Below are 19,165 nucleotides of genomic sequence, written 5' to 3'. Positions count from 1 at the left end.
AGGGTTTCAGTGAAGCATAATAGAATTTGTTAGTAAATTTTCCCCCAAATCTAAAACCTTACTAAATGTACTTTTTCAAAGAGACAGAGCCAATATTCAAATCTAACTTGGATTTCACATCTTCGTATACATTTGTTGCTCATGCGATAACAATACTGCAACAGGAGGAGGAAAACAGAAACCAAAGGCCCTGAATGACGCATTTAGTGGGCAGTTCTTGAGAAACCAACATAGACAACAGTAATTGAAGCAACTCTCTAGTGGAATTTGATTGATGTTTTTATATATCTCATCAGTTGAATCATTAGCTTTCTGAAAATAATCTTCCATTAACTTGATACATTTTTATTGAGGACCTCCTCCTGGCAGGCACCATGAAAGCACCAAGAAGGAATACAGTGATGGACAAAATAGACACTGTCCATCTTCATATCTCAAATTCTAGAAGGTTTAGTCAATCATTGGAATTACACATATTTTATCAAGTTCTTCCAGTTGATATTCATTAGGTTGGTTGGATTTCCAGTTAGTTTAATTAAACAGGATTGAATTTTTCAGATGAGAGAGCAAATTAATTTGAAGCATGTATCTTTATTAGAAGAAACTGAATTCTTACACATTTCTGACATTAAAAAAAGAGTACTTTACTCTAGAACTTTGATTATTTAAAAGTAGACAAGATTATGTAAGGGATACATTTCCTTAGTACTGGCAGATAACTGACAAGATCAATCAACCTTAGTTTAGACTGAGAATAATTTTTCTTACAACATGTTTAGTTACTATTTTTTAGGTCATGAACATCCATCAGTCTGTCATTTTCATAGAAAATATACAGTTCACAAAATAAACAAGAATATATGCCCTTAAAAAAAATAAAACAACAATGAGAAAAAATACTCTTCCCTTATCTCATCATTCGAGATGAGATTTTTCCTAATTATCAACCAATTCTTTATAATTTTTTTTACCCACTTGGTCTAAAATTACATTTTCTTTGAATGCTTTATCCTAAGTGTATCCCTAAAAGGAAGAACACATTTTGGATCCCCCTTCATATAACCCAAAATAATACTGTATATTTGTCCCTTAAATTCTTTCTCCCACTCACATTTGAATCATTTAAAGACTAACTACCATTAGAAGCTGAGCTCTTAAAACATAGCATCTTAGAATCAGAAGAGACTATGGAAAGATCTAGTCTCAAATTCTGCCTAACACTGACACTGCTGCTAGAATTTCCCTGGAAGAGGATTGTCAGTCTGAAGGAGTTCCATGCTGAAGACCTTACTATATAATTTAGGGGCTGTTACTTTTATTAGGAGGTTCTGTCTTACACATTTCCAAAGTCTACCTCCTTCTAATTTCCACTTATTCTACTCTGAAATTATAAAGAAGCCAAGTCCTTCTTTAATATTCAAGTCTTCAAATATCTTTACAAAATATTGTGAGCTGTGTCCTCTCTTAGATTTCTCCATTTTAGCTTCAAAGAGCTGTGGTTCCTTCAACATCAATACTTCTTATGATTTCTATTACTTTGACCAGTTAATTTCTTTTCCCTAGGTACAGTTCTCCTTATCATTAATCTGCATGATCCATAGTACTTGGAAGTGTTAGTTGCTCAGTCGTGTCTGAGTCTTTGGGATCCAATGGACTGTAGCCCTCCAGGCTCCTCCATCCATGGAATTCTCCAGGCAAGAATACTGGATTGGGTAGTCATTCCCTTCTCCAAGGGGTCTTCCCAACCCAGGGATCGAACAGTGGTCTCCTGCACTGCAGGCAGATTCTTTATCATCTGAGCTACCAGAGAAGCCCAACTACAGTACTTAGGCCAGGCAGAATATTACAGAAAACAGTACCTCTCAAGACTGTGTAATTTGCAAATGTGATACCATATGTTACTGATTGATCCATTCGATGCCCTCCTTCCCCACTGGTCTCCAAATTCATATATTGAAACCCTAACCCCAAGTGTGATGGTCTGTGAAGATGGGGGCTTTGGGAGGAAATTGGATTAGATGAGGTCATGGGGGTGAAACCCTCATAGTATGAAAAGAGCCCACAGAGCTTGCTCTTTCTCCGCTTCTGCTACAGCAAGAGGGGGTCTTCTGCAGACAGGCTCTCACCAGGAGCTGACCGTGCTGGCACCATGATCTCAGACTTCTAGCCTCCAGAACTGCAGGAAAATAAATTTCTGTGGTTTAAGCTGCCCAGTCCATGTTATGGCAGCCCACGCAGACTAAGGCAGTTAAAGGAAAATAATTTTGAATGCTTGGTGAAATTACTATGATTTATTCAACAGATTATTTGAATTTTAAAAATACACAAATACTTTCAAAATCTTGCTTTATGGTTTTCACTTTGAAGTTCTAAGACTGTGAAAATAGGCAGTTTTGGTATATAGTGTTTCCTTCCCTTTTATTACTTGTATAATAAATGTGTATTTATACGTACATACACATCTTTATCGTTTGTTTCTTACATAACAAATATTCACCTTCTTATGCCAATATTAGCAAATCGAGGCAAAAAGATAAACCAAGCTTTGTGGAGAAATGTACCTTGTTCAGATAAAGTGGTCTTATTCTTTCTCCTCTGAAGGAAAGAATTGGGAGTTTTTGCAACCAGGTTACTAGTTCTCATCAGTGTGATCACCAACATGCTCTATCTTTGGAGCAGATGTGTATCTCCAGGAACAAGTGGGCTCTGTCATATGCAAGTTAATTTAACCACCACTCTATGAAGAGCAACCAAAAAAGAAATCTCAGGTCTGGTAGCCTCTGTTTTACACACCACAAAAAATCACAGACACCATGCCCATATACGTAGTATATGAGTCAGATAGTAACCATACAGAGAATTACCCAGTTATCTAATTCAGGAGCCACACCATTCACCTAACAGGTCAGAGGCCTGGGACTTGTACTCAATACAGACTCTAGAAGGATTATGCCCCAAATTCCTGTGAACTGGCATCCCTTATCCTTGACATCAACCCAGAGGCACTTCCTGCGATTCTGATCAACTTTCATCTGAGCTGAGACTGTGATCCTGAATCTTTAAAAAAGGGCTAAATTCTGTTCATGATTGCCTATTCCTCTAGATGTGTCATCCATTGTAGATCCATTACAAGGTTAAGCATCACTTTTGTTATTTGGGGGAAAGTTTCAGTTACTTCTAAAGATAATCTACTCTGTACAAAGATATTACTTCAAAGATATGAGGCCTACACACAAAAGTAGAGCTGCAAGTTTACAGCATTATCATAGCTCCCTCCTAGAAGTTTCTACAGTATTTGGAGATAAATGTACCCACAACAAACTTGCCTCCTCTCCTGGCTCCTTCTATCCCATGTGTAACAAGATTGTCCCTAAGAAGAGGCAGATCATAGAAAGGGATATTTCCTCCTCCCCTCCCCCAAACAGTGTGACCAATCTCATCAGGTTCTTGGTCTGGGGTAGATTGGAACTTTGGGAGAGGAAAAAAGGACTATCCTGACTATGAGAAGTTGGATGACATATTTTATTGGAAATATATCAACATTCAGAATTTGTTTCTTTCCTAATATCCCTTTCTGAAGAAACAGACATGAATACAGGTTCATCACATAAAGGAGATCAGGGGAAAATAAGCAGGTAAAGAACTGCGACTGTATTGTTCTCTTTTCTCACTTCTGTGTTCTTCAGACCTGACAGATGGAGCTGTCCAGGACATATTTAGCATCAAAACATGAATTAAGTACCTGTGTCATCTTTCTTGGAGTCATCAGTGAGGATGTTGACACCAAACCTGTGTTTTAACTTCCTATTAGTTTGGTCTTGTTCTATAAGAAAAGCTTGATCAAATTTCTTTAGTATCCAGCTTATAAAATGCTTGCTAAATTATATGGCTTTCACACTTTACTAAATGTTCTCCCTGAAATAAACAATATTAATAAATAGATCTAAAGGCCACCGTTCTGCAATATTCAGAAAGAAAGTCTTGGTCTGTTTAGATATTTTCACACCATGTACTCAGAGGAGAAGGCTAAAAGGAAGATGTCATCACCTCAGTTTCTGAAATTACTCTCATTTTAGAGACACTTTGGTAAACAAGTCGAGGCAGCTTACACGGCCATCAGCCAGACTTCCCCACATGTACTCACAACAGGCTAGGTTTGTGTTCTCTACAGATTCAGTAACGCGAGTGCGAGGAGTAGACACTGAACAGAGCACTGATTCCAAGGTCTCTGGTGAGCAGGATGGGTACTTTCTACAACATGCAAGGCTGAAATCTCTGTTAGAGAAGTTAACTGCACTGTAATTAGATCCCAGGAGTTTTAGTAGCCATGGGAGGGGAGGGGAGTTGAGAGCATCACCTGGGTGCCTGAACAACAAGTCTTGCAAACACCGCACTCTACGGGATCTGGAGACAGGAAAGCTGTTCTCCAGGGCTCAGTGGCCCCTGCGTGCCGCCGCCCTGGTCAGGACTATCAGTGCTGGTGCTTCTCTAACCCATAAACTTGCCAGTGCATCAAGGAAGGTTTCCATTGCTCTGAATATGAAATGTTTGGAATTAGGCTGGCTTGACTTGGGCTAGCTGAAAGATTATTGGTTCTATTTTCCTACTTTCTAAATCCTTCCAGGGGACAGAAATACTTTTGGGTACTCCAAGCTATGTTTATCTGTCTTATTTTTTGTGTGATACAAGAAATGTAGTTAGATGAACTAAAATTGTCCACAGCAAGTTTAGTTTTGATGCAGCATCTTTGGCAAAGTGGAGTCTATGTCCAAAAACATCATTCCCTCTTGAGATGTGCAAGATAATCTTTACTAATCTTTCTGTTCCTTCCGCATCCATCTTCATTTCTCCACCAATCTAGAAAAAAATGGTAGAATACTCTGTATCCTCAGAGTAGTGACATTTCTGGATAGTCTGAAGACTTCTGTAGTTTTCTCATCTGCAACTGCAGAAAGCTACAGCCTGGGGGCTTTGGGGCCTTCCAATAGTTTGGATCAACTCAAGCAGGAGGGCAGATGGCACCACAGGGCAGTTGTGGGTGAATAGGGGAAACCAAACTATTTGGAGGGTTTTGTTAGTTTCCCAGTGATTTCCCTTTGAATTTGTGGCAAATACAGTAACACATGCTAAAGCTGAAGCTGCAATACTTTGGCCACCTCGTGCGACGAGTTGACTCACTGGAAAAGACTCTGATGCTGGGAAAGGTTGGGGGCGGGAGGAGAAGGGGACGATAGAGAATGAGATGGCTGGATGGCATCACCGACTCTGTGGACATGAGTTTGAGTGAACTCCAGGAGTTGGTGATGGACAGGGAGGCCTGGCGTGCTGTGCTTCATGGGGTCGCGGAGAGTCGGACACGACTGAGCGACTGAACTGAAATGAACTGAACTGAACAGTAACACAACGCTCTTTCCTTTCAAGAACAGTCGTGGAGAGAGGAAAGTAAAATAATTCAACATAAAGTCTGGTGCTTAAACAGGGTGAGCCTGGTAGCAAAAGGATAGGTGAAAGGGGGTGGTCATGTTCAGTTTGCAAATGGAAGACTTTGATTTCATTCCGTGACCTCTAAGGGGATGACAGTGGTTCTATAAAGTTCTCCAAAGCTTCTCCCATCCTCCCTTCCATGTAACTGTTGAATTTTTATTTGTTTCTATCCTCTTTCCTTAGGATTAAGATTGGGTGGAGCTGGGCAAGTGGGGTCAGAGCTGTGTAGTACCAGTCTTAGTGCTTTGAGCTCTCCCCAGGTGCCCACTCTGTATACATCACCCATATGATCTCAGCAAATCCTCGCAGCAACTGTTTCCATAATTACAGGTGAAGAAGCCAGCACGTTACAAGCAAGGAACTTTTGTTATCAGAATCCAATTGACTCCAGAGCTCAGGTATGTAACTAATGCAATAGAAATCTTTGCACTTTTCATTTTTCTTACATTAAACCTCAGTCTAAATCTTACTTTCTATATGAAAATTCAGTATTTTTTTTGACCTGGAATAACCCTGGATTGGATCTTTCATACAAAAGCCACCACGTGCCATGTGACACATCACTGGTCAATCATCTAATGGGCCTCTTTAACTGAAAATTAACATAAGCATTTGTCAACCAATTTCTGTAATTAGGGGAAATTAACTGTTTAAACTGAAAATGTCTACATCTCTCAGATTAGATGAAGATGTTTTGAAAGAGAACTGAAACACGGTCTGGGCAGTTCTAAGTTAGCAGTAGGCAGGAGCTGTCATTTCTGAATGTGTGCTAGCATCTCAATGACATTAACCTTTTTTAAAAAAACTGGGAGACTGCAATCTACTTCCAGGTCTTCTGATGAATAACCTTGATGTCTTAGGCAGGGACTCCAATATGCGTCACTTCTTACCTCAAGCTGACTGTTTTATCAACAACACTGGCTGATAAAAAATTTTCCTGCAATTGTTTTATTCTTATTCAAAGCATGCCTCTTTCCCCCATTCTAGCTGGTCTAATAGGTGGATAAAAGAATTGCCCAAAACACACTGCAGGAGCATCTGGTTCTGAAGAAAAACACACCAAGCTTATTTTCCTCGATTCTGTTCCTTCAGAATTTGTACTATATTGAGGAAGTCTGTTTTGCAAGAGGTTACTAACAATGGGAGTAAATGCTCCTGGCTTGGCGTGCAAGCACACACGTATGGGAAATGAAGAAACTCAAGCAAATACTAAGTCTTGCTGGCAGCAACTAATATCTTCCAAGATTTTCAGGTCCCCTGGGGTGCAAGAGGCAACAAACTCCTGGAGCATTTTACAATGGATTTTACAATGAAGATCGATACCTTTTTATCTTTAAGAATCAATGAAATCTTACAGAGTCTGCAGAGGATCTCTTGCTTTGGAAGGCTTAGAGAAATGCCTATAGGATATTTGAAACTATTTTCATTAAAATGTTCCAACATGAGATAGGAAAAGAGAGCAGTTCTTACTTAGAAAAGTTTAACTTTCATTAAAATGGCCCAATAAGAGACAGGAAAAAGAAAACAGTTCTTATTTAGAAAGCTTAATGCCATAACCAAAGTACTTAAATTGGCTTAAAATTTTTTTAAGAGGGTTTAAGACAAATTCAATTATTTAGGACACTTCCTAAACCTTTCATTGACTGAGAATTCAGGTGTGCAGCCTTGCCCCTTCTTTCTCTTCCGCTGGTTGAGTGTTTATATAATGTGGGTTAGTTTTCCTCATGAAAATGCTTAATTGATATTATGCATAATAAAATGTAATTTTGAACACAGGGGACAGATTCTGCACAAATTACCTGGATAATTTTAGCTGGGACATAGCCAACTCTCTTTGAATACCATCCATGGTTCTGAAGCCAGTTCAGAACCTCATAGCTACTGCTGAGACAGCCAGAATCCACGGCTTCTCTGGACTCCAATTGAACTTCTCTAGACTTGTGCACTTCTACCTGGAATATTTTGAGACAATGTGTAGCCTTATGCATATCTTATCTTCAGATTTTTCTATATCTACTTGTCACAGTGACTGCAATGGCTCCATTAGACATTCAGTCCTTGGGGATACAGCATATTTTCTCAAAGGAAAAAACAAATATCCAAATATTCCTTACATATTTTGATATAATCAATGCTCGCCAATTAGGTTCCCATTAATCATGTAGATTTGCTCTCATTTCTTTTCTCCATGAAAACCAGATGAGAACAAACACTTAAGGATCAGGAGTTTTGATGAGGTTAATTGTTAGAGGATTGTGAGAAAAATATATTTAGAGAACATATGGATTTTCTCAGAGAGGACAAGCACACCTGAATAAACTCCACTCTATGACAAGGGGAGATGAGACCCTAGGGGGCAGAAGGTTGCCGTGAAAGAATGTGTTGCATTTTACAGGGGAAAAAGATGGAATCATTGTATTGGGAATAGGTCCAAACTGTCCTCTGTAATTGCTATACATGAATCATAGCAGAAGTATTACCTAGAGGTTTTTTAAAAATGCAGAATCTCCTGCCTTATGCAACTTAATCAGAATTTACACTTAAACAAGATAACCATATGATTTGTATGCACATTGTAGTTTGAGAAGCACTGGTCTATAAGACTGAATTCCCTTGAGCTATGGCGTCATGCACAAACTGCCTCCTAGAGGTTTCTGATTGGACAAAGGGTGCAGGCCAAATCCAAGTTGAGACAATCAGATTCTTACTCTGTATTTATATATTAAGACAAAATAAATTGAGAAACAAGGTAAGAGCGAGAAGGAGAGAGGCATCCCTGTGGACTTCAGAGTCAGAGAAAGCCAGTGCAGAAACACAAAAAAAATGAAAGAGATGTTCAGAGAAGGAGACATAAGTTCTCCAATTTCTACTTCCAGTTCCTTCCCAAGTCTGGCCAAAAGATTTACTAAACGTGAGTTCCACGAAGCCTCCTCTGCCACCACCTTACAATAACCCCTCCTCACTTTATGCTTAAGCTAGCTTGGCATTACATTTGATACTTGGGAACAAGAGTCCTAATCAATAAAGCTGACGTGAGTTTCTTTTTGTTGTTCAGTAGCTCAGTCATGTTGGACTCTTTGCAACCCCATGGACTGCAGCATACCAGGCTTCTCTTCCTTCACCATCTCCGGAAACTTGCTCAAACTCATGCCTACTGGGTTGGTGATGCCATCCAACCATCTCATTCTCTGTCATCCCCTTCTCCTGCCTTCAATCTTTCCCAGCATCAGGGTCTTTTCCAAAGAGGTGGCCAAAGTATTGGAGCTTCAGTTTCAGCATTAGTCCTTCCAATGAATATTCAGGATTTATTTCCTTTAGGATTGACTGATTTCATCTCCTTGAAGTCCAAGGGACTCCCAAGAGTCTTCTCCAACACTACAGTTCAAAAGCATCAATCCTTCATCACTCAGCCTTCTTTCTGGTCCAACTCTCACCTTCATACATAACTACTGGAAAAACCATAGCTTTGACGAGATGGACCTTTGTTGGCAGAGTAACATCTCTGCTTTTTAATTGGCTGTCTAGGGCTTCCCTGGTAGCTTGGCTGGTAAAGAATCTGCCTGCAGTGTGCCTGGGTTTGATCCCTGGATTGGGAAGATCCCCTGGAGAAGGGAAAGGCTACCCACTCCAGTATTCTGGTCTGGAGAATTCCATAGAGTGTATAGTCCATGTGATCACAAAGAGTCAGACATGACTGAGTGACTTTCACCTTCGGGTTTGTCATAGCTGTTCTTCCAAGGAGCAAGTGTCTTTCAATTTCATGGTTGTAGTCACCATCTGCAGTGATTTTGGAGCCCAAGAAAATAAATCTGTCACTGTTTCCATTGTTTCCCCATCTGTTTGCCATGAAGTGATGGGACAGGATGCCATGATCTTCGTTTTTTGAATGTTGAGTTTTAAGCCAGTTTTTTCACTCTCCTCTTTCACCTTCATCAAGAAGCTCATTAGTTCCTCTTCACCTTCTGCCATAAGGGTGGTGTCATCTGCATATCTAAGGTTACTGATATTACTCCCAGCAAACTTGATTCCAGCTTGTGCTTCATCCAGCCTGGCATTTCACATGATTCACTCACATAAGCAGGGTGACAATACACAGTCTTGATGTACCCCTTTCCCAATTTTGAACCAGTCGGTTGTTCCATGTCTGGTTCTAACTGTTGCTTCTTGACCTGCATCAGGGGGCAGGTCAGGTGGTCTGATATTCCCATCTCTTTCAGAATGTTCCACAGTTTGTTGTGATCCACACAGTCAAAGGCTTTGACATAGTCAATAAAGCAGAAGTAGATGTTTTTCTGGAACTTTCTTGCTTTTTCAGTGATCCAACAGATGTTGGCAATTTGATCTCTGGTGCCTCTGCCTTTTCTAAAACCAGCTTGAACATCTGGAAGTTCATGGTTCACATACTGCTGAAGCCTGGCTTGGAGAATTTTGAGCATTGCTTTGCTAGCATGTGAGATGAGTGCAATCGTGGTGTAGTCTGAGCAATCTTTGGCATTGCCTTTCTTTGGGATTAGAATGAAAACTGACCTTTTTCAGTCTTGTGGCCACTGTTGAGTTTTCCAAATATGCTGGCATATTGAGTGCAGCACTTTCACAGCATCATCTTTTAAGATTTGAAATAGCTCAGCTGGAAGTCCATCACCTCCACTAGTTTTGTTCATAGTGATGCTTCCTAAGGCCCACTTGACTTCGAACTCCAAGATGTATGGCTCTAGGTAAGTGATCATACCATTGTGGTTATCTGGGTCATTAAGATCTTTTCTGTACAGGAGTCTAATGCTAGGGAAATTGACCAATGCCCATTATGCAATACTTATATGTAAGGAATTCTAGATAATGAATGGGTAGAAAGTATGTGATTTCAGGGCCTAATACAGCCTGGGTTAACCATCAAGAAGCCCAAATCAAGGGACTATTAATGCTGCTGTCTCCAAAGTTGCTACTGTATTACTTGGATATCATAGACTATTTGAGAATCAGAAGGAATTTGATTGCCAAAGCAAAGCCAAACCAAAACAAATTAGGAGAAAATAGCCCAAGAAACAAACTCTAGGTGAGGAAATCACACAGGATCTCTGAAACATTTCTTGACATTTGCAGCTGTTTTAAAGAAAAGTAAAGAAACCTTCCCCATTTCACTAATTACATTTTTGGATTCTTTCTTTTCTTTGTTTTTTTGCAGTTCCAGAGAAATGTATAACAAATAAATTCCAGATACCTTAGAAAAGAAAAAGAATTCTGTACCTTCCTGGAGCTCTATTGTACCTGCTTTCTCTTTGCCCTGCTAACAGGTGTCTTATCACTGCAAAGTCTCCCCTGTAAGTGGGTGTGGAACAGAGCTCCTAGAAGCAGTCATCTGGGAAACAGTGAAATTGGCCCCTAAGGACCATTATGAGAGCTGGGAACCCGCAGTGACGACCAGAGGACTCTCAAAGCTCCCTCTGCTCTCTCTTCTCCCCAGAGTGGTCCAGGAAAGCAAAAGTTGAACTGTGGAGAACACTAGCTAAGGAATAGAGTCAAAGATCAGAAATAATTAATTTTAAGTTTAATCATTCTTGATAACAATTGTTCTAAGGGATAACATAGTTCCCTGCCTTCTACAACTATGCCAAACTCACTGCAAACTACCGGTGGTCCCTGACAGATGATGGTTTGGCTAACCATTTTTTGACTTTATGGTGGTGTAAAAGCTTTATGTATTTAGTAGAAGCCATGCTTCAAATTTGGAATTTCGATCTTTTCCTGGGCTAGCGGTATGCATTAAGATCTTCTCTCATGATGCTGGGCAGTGGCAGCAAGCTGAAGCTCCTAGACAGCCATGCGATCCAGAGGGGAAACAACTGATCCACCTACCACCATTTGGTACCCAGACAACCATTCAGTTTTCACTTTCAGTACAGTGTTCAATAAATTGCATGAGATATTTAGCATTTTATTATAAAATAGGATGTATTAGATAATTGTTATCCAACAGCAGGCTAACCTAAGTGTTCTGAGCATGTTTCAGGTAGGCTAAGCTAGCTCAGAGGTTAAAGCGTCTGCCTCCAATGCAGGATACCCGGGTTTGATCCCTGGGTCGGGAAGATCCCCTGGAGAAGGAAACGGTAACCCACTCCAGTATTCTTACCTGGAGAATCCCATGGACAGAGAAGCCTGGTAGGCTACAGTCCACGGGGTCGCAAAGAGTCGGACACGACTGAGTGACGGAACGGAACGGAAGCTAAAGCTATGATGTTCAGTAGGTTAGGTGAGTCAAATGCACTTTGGTTGAGAACAAGATGGTGGAGGAGTCGGTGGACGTGGAGTACATCTCTCTCCATGGATACATCAGGAATACACCTTCAGACACAGAAGTGCATGCAGAACACCAGCTGAGAGTGGACAGGAGTAACTGACCAGTGGAAAAGAATATTATAGAACCTCAAAAAACCTGGTAGGACAAAGGAACTAGGGGGAAAACCAGGAGTGTTACTAGGACTGGACCTGCCCTTGGTGGGTGGGGGGACTGAAGCAGGGGTCTGATCCCCACATGAGGGCAATTTCTGAGTCAGAGGAGAAACATTTAAGGCTTACAGGGAAACAGCTAATCTGTGGCAGCCAAATGGAATGAGAATCAGACAATCCTTGCCGCAGCCATATGTACCCCAGATAGCTCAGTGGCTGGGAGCTGGAGTTTATGGATTGTGAAGCAATCCCCGGGCAAGGGCTGCTGTTGACTGCAGAGAGATGGATCAAGGGGATGTGAGGGAGGAGATTATGGCGGGAAATGCCTGTGGAGGAAAGCTGGTCAGCCATGGAAGCAAGGTGATACTGCTCAGTCACACATGGTGGAGCCATCACCATAGCCTCTCTCCCCCTACACACCAGCATTGACAGCTGAACAATAGAGAGGCTGGCCCATCAAACTCCTGACGCACTGATCTACAGAGTAGGACCCCACCCAGGGTGCCCCTTAAGTGCCTGATATGCCAATACAGAGTAGGACCCCAAGTGGGGGTGGGGGGGGCCTCTATGTGCCTGATGCGCCGAACAACAGAGAAGGACCCCAGGCAAGAAAGCCCTCTAAGTGCCTGAATGGGTGGACCTATGGAGAAAGACTGACCAAAGAGGCCTTCTGATTGCCAGCAACAAGAAGCTCAGAAAAAAAAAGACTGATAGGGCTATAACTCCTGCGACAGAGGCAGTCCGTGTCCCTGCACACTTGGTGCCACCAGGGTTCCCAGAAGCCAAGCAGCTGTGCCATCTTCACGCTCAACTCTCACTGAGGCAGAACTGCCACAGGCAAATAAAGCCTTGCCCCTGTGCATGCAGGATCATTTTGGTAGTGTTTGACTCTTTGCGACCCTGTAGACTGTGGCCTGCCAGGCTTCTCTGTCAGGGAAGGGGGTTCTCCAACAAGAATACTGGAGTGTATGGGCCAATACTGGTTGCCATACCCTTCTATATTTCCTGCTGCCTTAGCCGTCAACTCCCCTGAGTACCTGGTGCTGCCAGAACCCCTGCAACCCAAGCAGCTGTACCACCTCCACACCTGGCCCTCACAGGGGCAGACCCAAGTCCTTCAGGGCAGCCTCAGGAGCAAACCCCAGTGGACGATCCACATGCAGAAGTGGAAATAAAATCACAATTGAAACCCAGGGGCAGTGTGACTAAGGAAGAAGACCCAAAACCTTCCCACCAGCTGTACAAGCTGTAGATCAACCAGGCAGATGCTGTGTCTATGGAATATATAAAAGGTCTTTGAGAGCTCCCACAAAAGAAAACGCACTAGTTCTGATAGCTGTGGACACTGAATGGAAGAACATGGAGAAGGAGGACCAGATTAGAACCTAAGCTGCCCCCACAGCAGGTCCAGAGATCAGCACAGTGTTGGAGGGCATCCTAGAGAGGTGAGGTGAACTGTGACTCCCAGTAAGGGAAAGGATTCTGACAGCAGCGACTCAAGAAAAACGTTTATTATTATGTTTTGACTTGTTCTGTAGATTCTTTTGGATTTTTTTCTCCCCCTGCCCCCCGTTGTAGTTGTCAATTTTATTGGCACCATGAAATCCAATTAAGCTTTTGAGCTTTTTTTTTTTTCCTTTGTTTTCTCAGTCACTTTTTTTTATTGTTGTTATAAACCTCTGCCTCTACGTTGGGATTTTGCAGTTCTGGGGAGTTTTCCCTTTTTGTTTTTTTTTCTCTCTTTTTAATAAGTTTTCTACATTTATTCCTTTATTTGCCTTTCCTACTGTTCTTTTCCCCTTGAAGTTAATCTTTAACGTATATAAATCTTCATCTACCTCTATTTAACTTTGCAAATCTATTCTTTCTTTCCTTTCCTCTCAACATATTTGTTAGTTTTATTTTCATTGCTTTATTCTCCAATTGGCACCTTGCTTTAGTTTTGCTTTCCAGTTCTTCCTTTAGTTAGTTTTGTTCTCGTGGATATAATTTTTGGTTTCCTTTGTTCACTGGGTTAATCTATTCTACTTTGTTTTTGTTGGACTATTTTGATATTGCTATGGGTGTATATGTATATGTGTATATTCAGTCACACTTTTTATTGTTATAAACCTCTGCATGTACATTGGGCTTTTTCAGTTCTGTGGAGTTTTCTTTTTTTTTTTCTTTCTTCCATTTTTTTTTCTTTTCTCTTTTTTATAATTTTAACTTTTATTTTTTAAAACCTATTATACTTTTTAATATTTATTCCTTTGTTTGCCTTTCCTACTGCTCTTTTCCCCTTGCAGTTAATCTTTAATGTATATAAATCTTCTTCATCTACCCCATGTAACTTTGCAAATCTATTCTTTCTTTCTTTCCTTTCCTCTCAACATATTTGTTAGTTTTGTTTTCATTGCTTTATTCCCCACTTGGTACCTTGCATAGTTTTGTTTTCCAGTTTGTGCTTTAGTTAGTTTTATTCTTAACTGGTAAATATAATTTTTTATTTCCTTTGTTTGCTGGGTCAATCTATTGTACTTTATTTTTGTTGGACTGTTTTGACTTTGCTAATGGGGGTATATGTACATGTGTATATTCCATTATTTTAATTATTATTTGCCTGATTTTGTAACCTCCATTTGTCTGGGGTTCATCTTTGATTTCTTGTTTTTGGATATTTGTTTTAATCTCATTTAATGCCATAACAAACCACTTGTGGAATCTTCGTTCCTGACCAGAGATCAAGCCCTGAGCCTTTGGAGTGGGAGCACTGACCTCAAGACCCTAGACTGCCAGAGAACTAACCTTAGGGGATATAAAATAGTGAGAACTCACACAAAGGAAACCACTGGAATACAAGACCTGGCATCACCCAACCACCAGTAGCACCCTGTGCAGGACACCTCATCTAAACAACAAACAAAACAAAAATACAAACCCAATCATCAGCAGACAGGATTACCACCTCATTCAACTTTGTCCATCAGAGGAAAAAAATCAAACAAACAAAAACTCAGTACAAATCTCATCCTCTAGGAAGCTTACACAAACCACTGGACAAATTTAGGAGGGCAGAAACCAAAAGGAAGAAAGAATTCAACCTTGAAGCCTGGGAAAAGGAGACCTCAAACACAATAAGTTAAACAAAAATAAAGAAAAGGAGAGAAATACTATACAAATGAAGGAACAAACTAGAAGAAACACAGAAGTCCAAATAAATGAAGAGGAAATAGGAAAACTACCTGAAAAGGAATTCAGAATAATGATAGTAAAGATGATCAAAAACCTTGAAAAAAATGGAAAAAAAATGCAAGAATTAATTAACAAATTAATTAGAAGCAGTAAAGAATAAAAATGCAGAGACAAACAACATAATTACTGAAATTAAAAATACTCTAGAAAGAATCAATAGCCAAATATCTGAAGCAGAACAAATCAGTGAGCTGGAAGATAAAATGGTGGAAATAACTTCTGAAGAGCAGAATAAAGTAAAAAGAATGCAAAGAATTGAGGACAGTCTCAGAGACCTCTGGGACAATATCAAAAGCACCAACATTTGAATTATAAGGGCCCCAGAAGAAGAAGATAAAAAGAAAGGGTATGAGAAAAATTTTGAAGAGATTATAGTTGAAAATTTCCCCAACATGGAAAAGGAAATAGTCAATCGAGTCCAAGAGGCACAAAGAGTCCCATACAGGATAAACCCAAGGGGAAACATGCCAAGACACATACTAATCAGACTAACAAAGACTAAACACAAAGAAAGAATATTAAAAGCAGCAAGTGAGGAGCAACAAGTAACATACAAGGGAAACCCCATATGCTGAACAGCTGATCTTTCAGCAGAAACTCTGCAGGCCAGGAGGGAATGGCAGGATATATTTAAAGTACTGAATACAACCAAGTTTACTGTACCCTGAAAAGATCTCATTCAAAATTGATGGAGAAATAAAAAACTTTTCAGATGAGCAAAAGTTAAGAGAATTCAGTACCACCATACCACCAAACCAGCTTTATAACAAATGTTAAAGGGACTTATATAGTCAAGAAACACAAGAGAAGAAAAAAGATCTACAAAATCAACCCCAAACAATTAAGGAAATGGCAATAGGAACATCAGTTCAGTTCAGTCACTCAGTCGTGTCCGACTTTGCGACCCCATGAATCACAGCATGCCAGGCCTCCCTGTCCATCACCAACTCCCGGAGTTCACTCAAACTCATGTCCATCGAGTCGGTGATGCCATCCAGCCATCTCATTCTCTGTCGTCCCCTTCTCCTCCCGCCCCCAACCTTTCCCAGCATCAGAGTCTTTTCCAGTGAGTCAACTCGTCGCATGAGGTGGCCAAAGTATTGGAGTTTCAGCTTCAGTATCAGTCCTTCCAATGAATACCCAGGATTGATCTCCTTTAGAATGGACTGGTTGGATCTCCTTGCAGTCCAAGGGACTCTCAAGAGTCTTCTCCAGCACCAGAGTTCAAAAGCATCAATTCTTCAGTGATCAGCTTTCTTCATAGTCCAACTCTCACATCCATACATGACCACTGGAAATATATCAATAATTACTTTCAATGTAAATGGATTAAATGCTTCAACCAAAAGACACAGATTGGCTGAATGGATGAAAAAACAAGACCCATATATATGCTGTCTACACTGTGAAGAAAGCTGACCGTCGAAGAATTGATGCTTTTGAACTGTGGTGTTGGAGAAGACTCGAGAGTCACTTGGACTGCAAGGAGATCCAACCAGTCCATTCTAAAGGAGATCAATCCTGGGTGTTCATTGGGAGGACTGATGCTAAAGCTGAAACTCCAATACTTTGGCCACCTCATGAGAAGAGTTGACTCACTGGAAAAGAGTCTGATGCTGGGAGGGATTGGGGGCAGGAGGAGAAGGGGACGACAGAGAATGAGATGGCTGGATGGCAGCACTGACTCGATGGACATGAATTTGAGTGAACTCCAGGAGTTGGTGATGGACAGGGAGACCTGGCGTGCTGTGATTCATGGGGTCGCAAAGAGTCACACTCGACTGAGTGACTGGACTGAACTGAACTGAATTGAACAAGAAACTTACTTCAGACCTAAAGACACATATAGACTGAAAGTGAGAGGATAGGAAAATATACTCCATATAAATGGGAAGCAAAAGAAAGCTGGAGTAGCAATCCTCATATCAAACAAAATAGACCTTAAAATAAAGAAGACTACAAGAGATAAGGAAGGACACTACATAATGATCAAGGGATCAATCCAAGAGGAAGACATAACAATTATAACTATTTACCCAACACAGGAGCACCTCAATACATAAGACAAACAATAATAGACATAAAAGGAGAAATTGACAGTAACACAATAATAGTAGGAAACTTTAACATCCTACTCAAACAAATGGACAGATCATCAAAACAGAAAATTAATAAGGAAACACAAGTCTTACAAGATACATTAGATGAGATGGATCTCATTGATATTTCAGGACATTCCATCCAAATGCAGAAGAATACACCTTCTTCTCAAGTTCACATGGAACATTCTCCACATCTCCAAGATGTGGATAGACCACCTCTTGTGTTACAAATCAAACCTCAGTAAATTTAAGAAAATTGAAATTGTATCAAGCATCTTCTTTGACCACAATAATATAAGACTAGATATCAATTACAAGGAAAAAAAACTGTAAGAAACACAAACAGAGCTTAAACAGATTAAATAGCACATTTCTAAATAACCAACAAGTTACTGAAGAAATCAAAAGGGAAATAAAAAAATTTCCAGAAACAAAGGACAATGAAAACAGGACAACTCAAAACCTGTGGGATGTAGCAAAAGCAGTCCTAAGAAGGAAATTTATAGCAATACAATCCTACCTCAAGAAACAAGAAAAACATGAAATAGACAACCTAACTTTACACCTAAAACAACTGGAAAAAGAACAAAAAAAAAAAAAAAAACCCAAAATTAGTAGAAGGAAAGAAATCATAAAGATCCAAGCAGAAATAAATTAAAAATAAGTGAAAGAAACAATAGTAAAGATTAATAAAACTAAAGGCTGGTTCTTTTAAAAGATAAATAAAATTGACAAACCTTTTGCCAGGCTCATCAAGAAAAAAAGAGAGAAGAATCAACTCAGAAAAATTAGAAATGAAAAAGGAAGAGTTACAACAGACAATGCAGAAATACAAAGGATTATGAGACTATTATGAACAACTATATGGCAATAAAATGGATAACCTGGAAGAAATGGACAGATTCTTAGACAAGTTCAATCTTCCAAGACTGAACCAGGAAGAAATAGAAATTATGAACAAACCAATTCAGTTCAGTTCAGTTCAGTTGCTCAGTCGTGTCCTACTCTTTGTGACCCCATGAATCACAGCACACCAGGCCTCCCTGTCCATCACCAACTCCCGGAGTTCACTCAAACTCATGTCCATAGAGTCGGTGATACCACCCAGCCATCTCATTCTCTGTCGTTCACTTCTCCTCCCGCCCCCAACCTTTCCCAGCATCAGAGTCTTTTCCAGTGAGTCAACTCGTCACATGAGGTGGCCAAAGTATTGGAGTTTCAGCTTCAGCATCACAATTACAAGCACTGAAATTGAAGCTGTGATCAAAAATCTCCCCAAAAGCAAAACCCCAGGACCAGATGGCTTCCCAGGAGAATTCCATCAAACATTTAGAGAAGAGCTAATGCCTAATCTTCTAAAACTCTTCCAAAAAACTACAGAGGAAGGAACACTCATTCTATGAGGCCACCATCACCCCGATACCAAAACCAAAGACAACACACAAAAAAGAAAACTATAGACCAATATCACTGACGAACATAGATGCAAAAATCCTCAACAAAATTTTAGCAGACAGAATTCAGAAACAAATCAAGAAGTTCATACACCGTGATCGAGTTGGGTTTATTCCAGGAATGCAAGGATTCTTCAATATATGCAAATAAATTAATGTGATATACCATATTAACAAATTGAAAGATAAAAACCATATGATAATCTCAATAGATGCTGAAAAAGCCTTTGACAAAATTCAGCACCTATTTATGATTAAAATTCTTCAAATAATTGGCATAGAAAGAATTTACCTCAACATAGTAAAGGCCATATATGATAAGCCTACAGCAAACATTACTCTCAAAGGTGAAAAACTGAAAGCACTCCCCCTAAGATCAGAAACAGGACAAGTGTGTCCACTTTCACCACTATTATTCAACATAGTTCTGTAAGTCCTAGCTACAGC

At 40.1% G+C, this 19,165-nt stretch overlaps 1 protein-coding gene and 1 long non-coding RNA gene across 2 annotated transcripts in view; one reads left to right on the top strand and one right to left on the bottom strand.

Annotated features, from left to right (window-relative positions):
* LOC129560702 (uncharacterized) overlaps positions 1-16,175 on the top strand; it is a 132,252-nt gene extending 116,077 nt beyond the window's left edge. The window contains exons 4-5 of the long non-coding RNA XR_008686845.2: positions 5,815-5,882; positions 14,649-16,175. This is a non-coding gene — a long non-coding RNA (uncharacterized LOC129560702). The remainder of the gene's footprint in view (positions 1-5,814; positions 5,883-14,648) is intronic.
* The window catches only part of PDE7B (phosphodiesterase 7B), a 357,977-nt gene that overhangs the window by 204,000 nt on the left and 134,812 nt on the right, over positions 1-19,165 (bottom strand). The window lies entirely within an intron of this gene.

This window comes from Moschus berezovskii, chromosome 10 (assembly GCF_049115385.1).
Source record: "Moschus berezovskii isolate FMDL1 chromosome 10, NW_MosBer_1.0, whole genome shotgun sequence".
NCBI classification, from domain to species: Eukaryota; Metazoa; Chordata; class Mammalia; order Artiodactyla; family Moschidae; genus Moschus; species Moschus berezovskii.
This window is presented reverse-complemented; position numbering and strand designations above follow the sequence as displayed.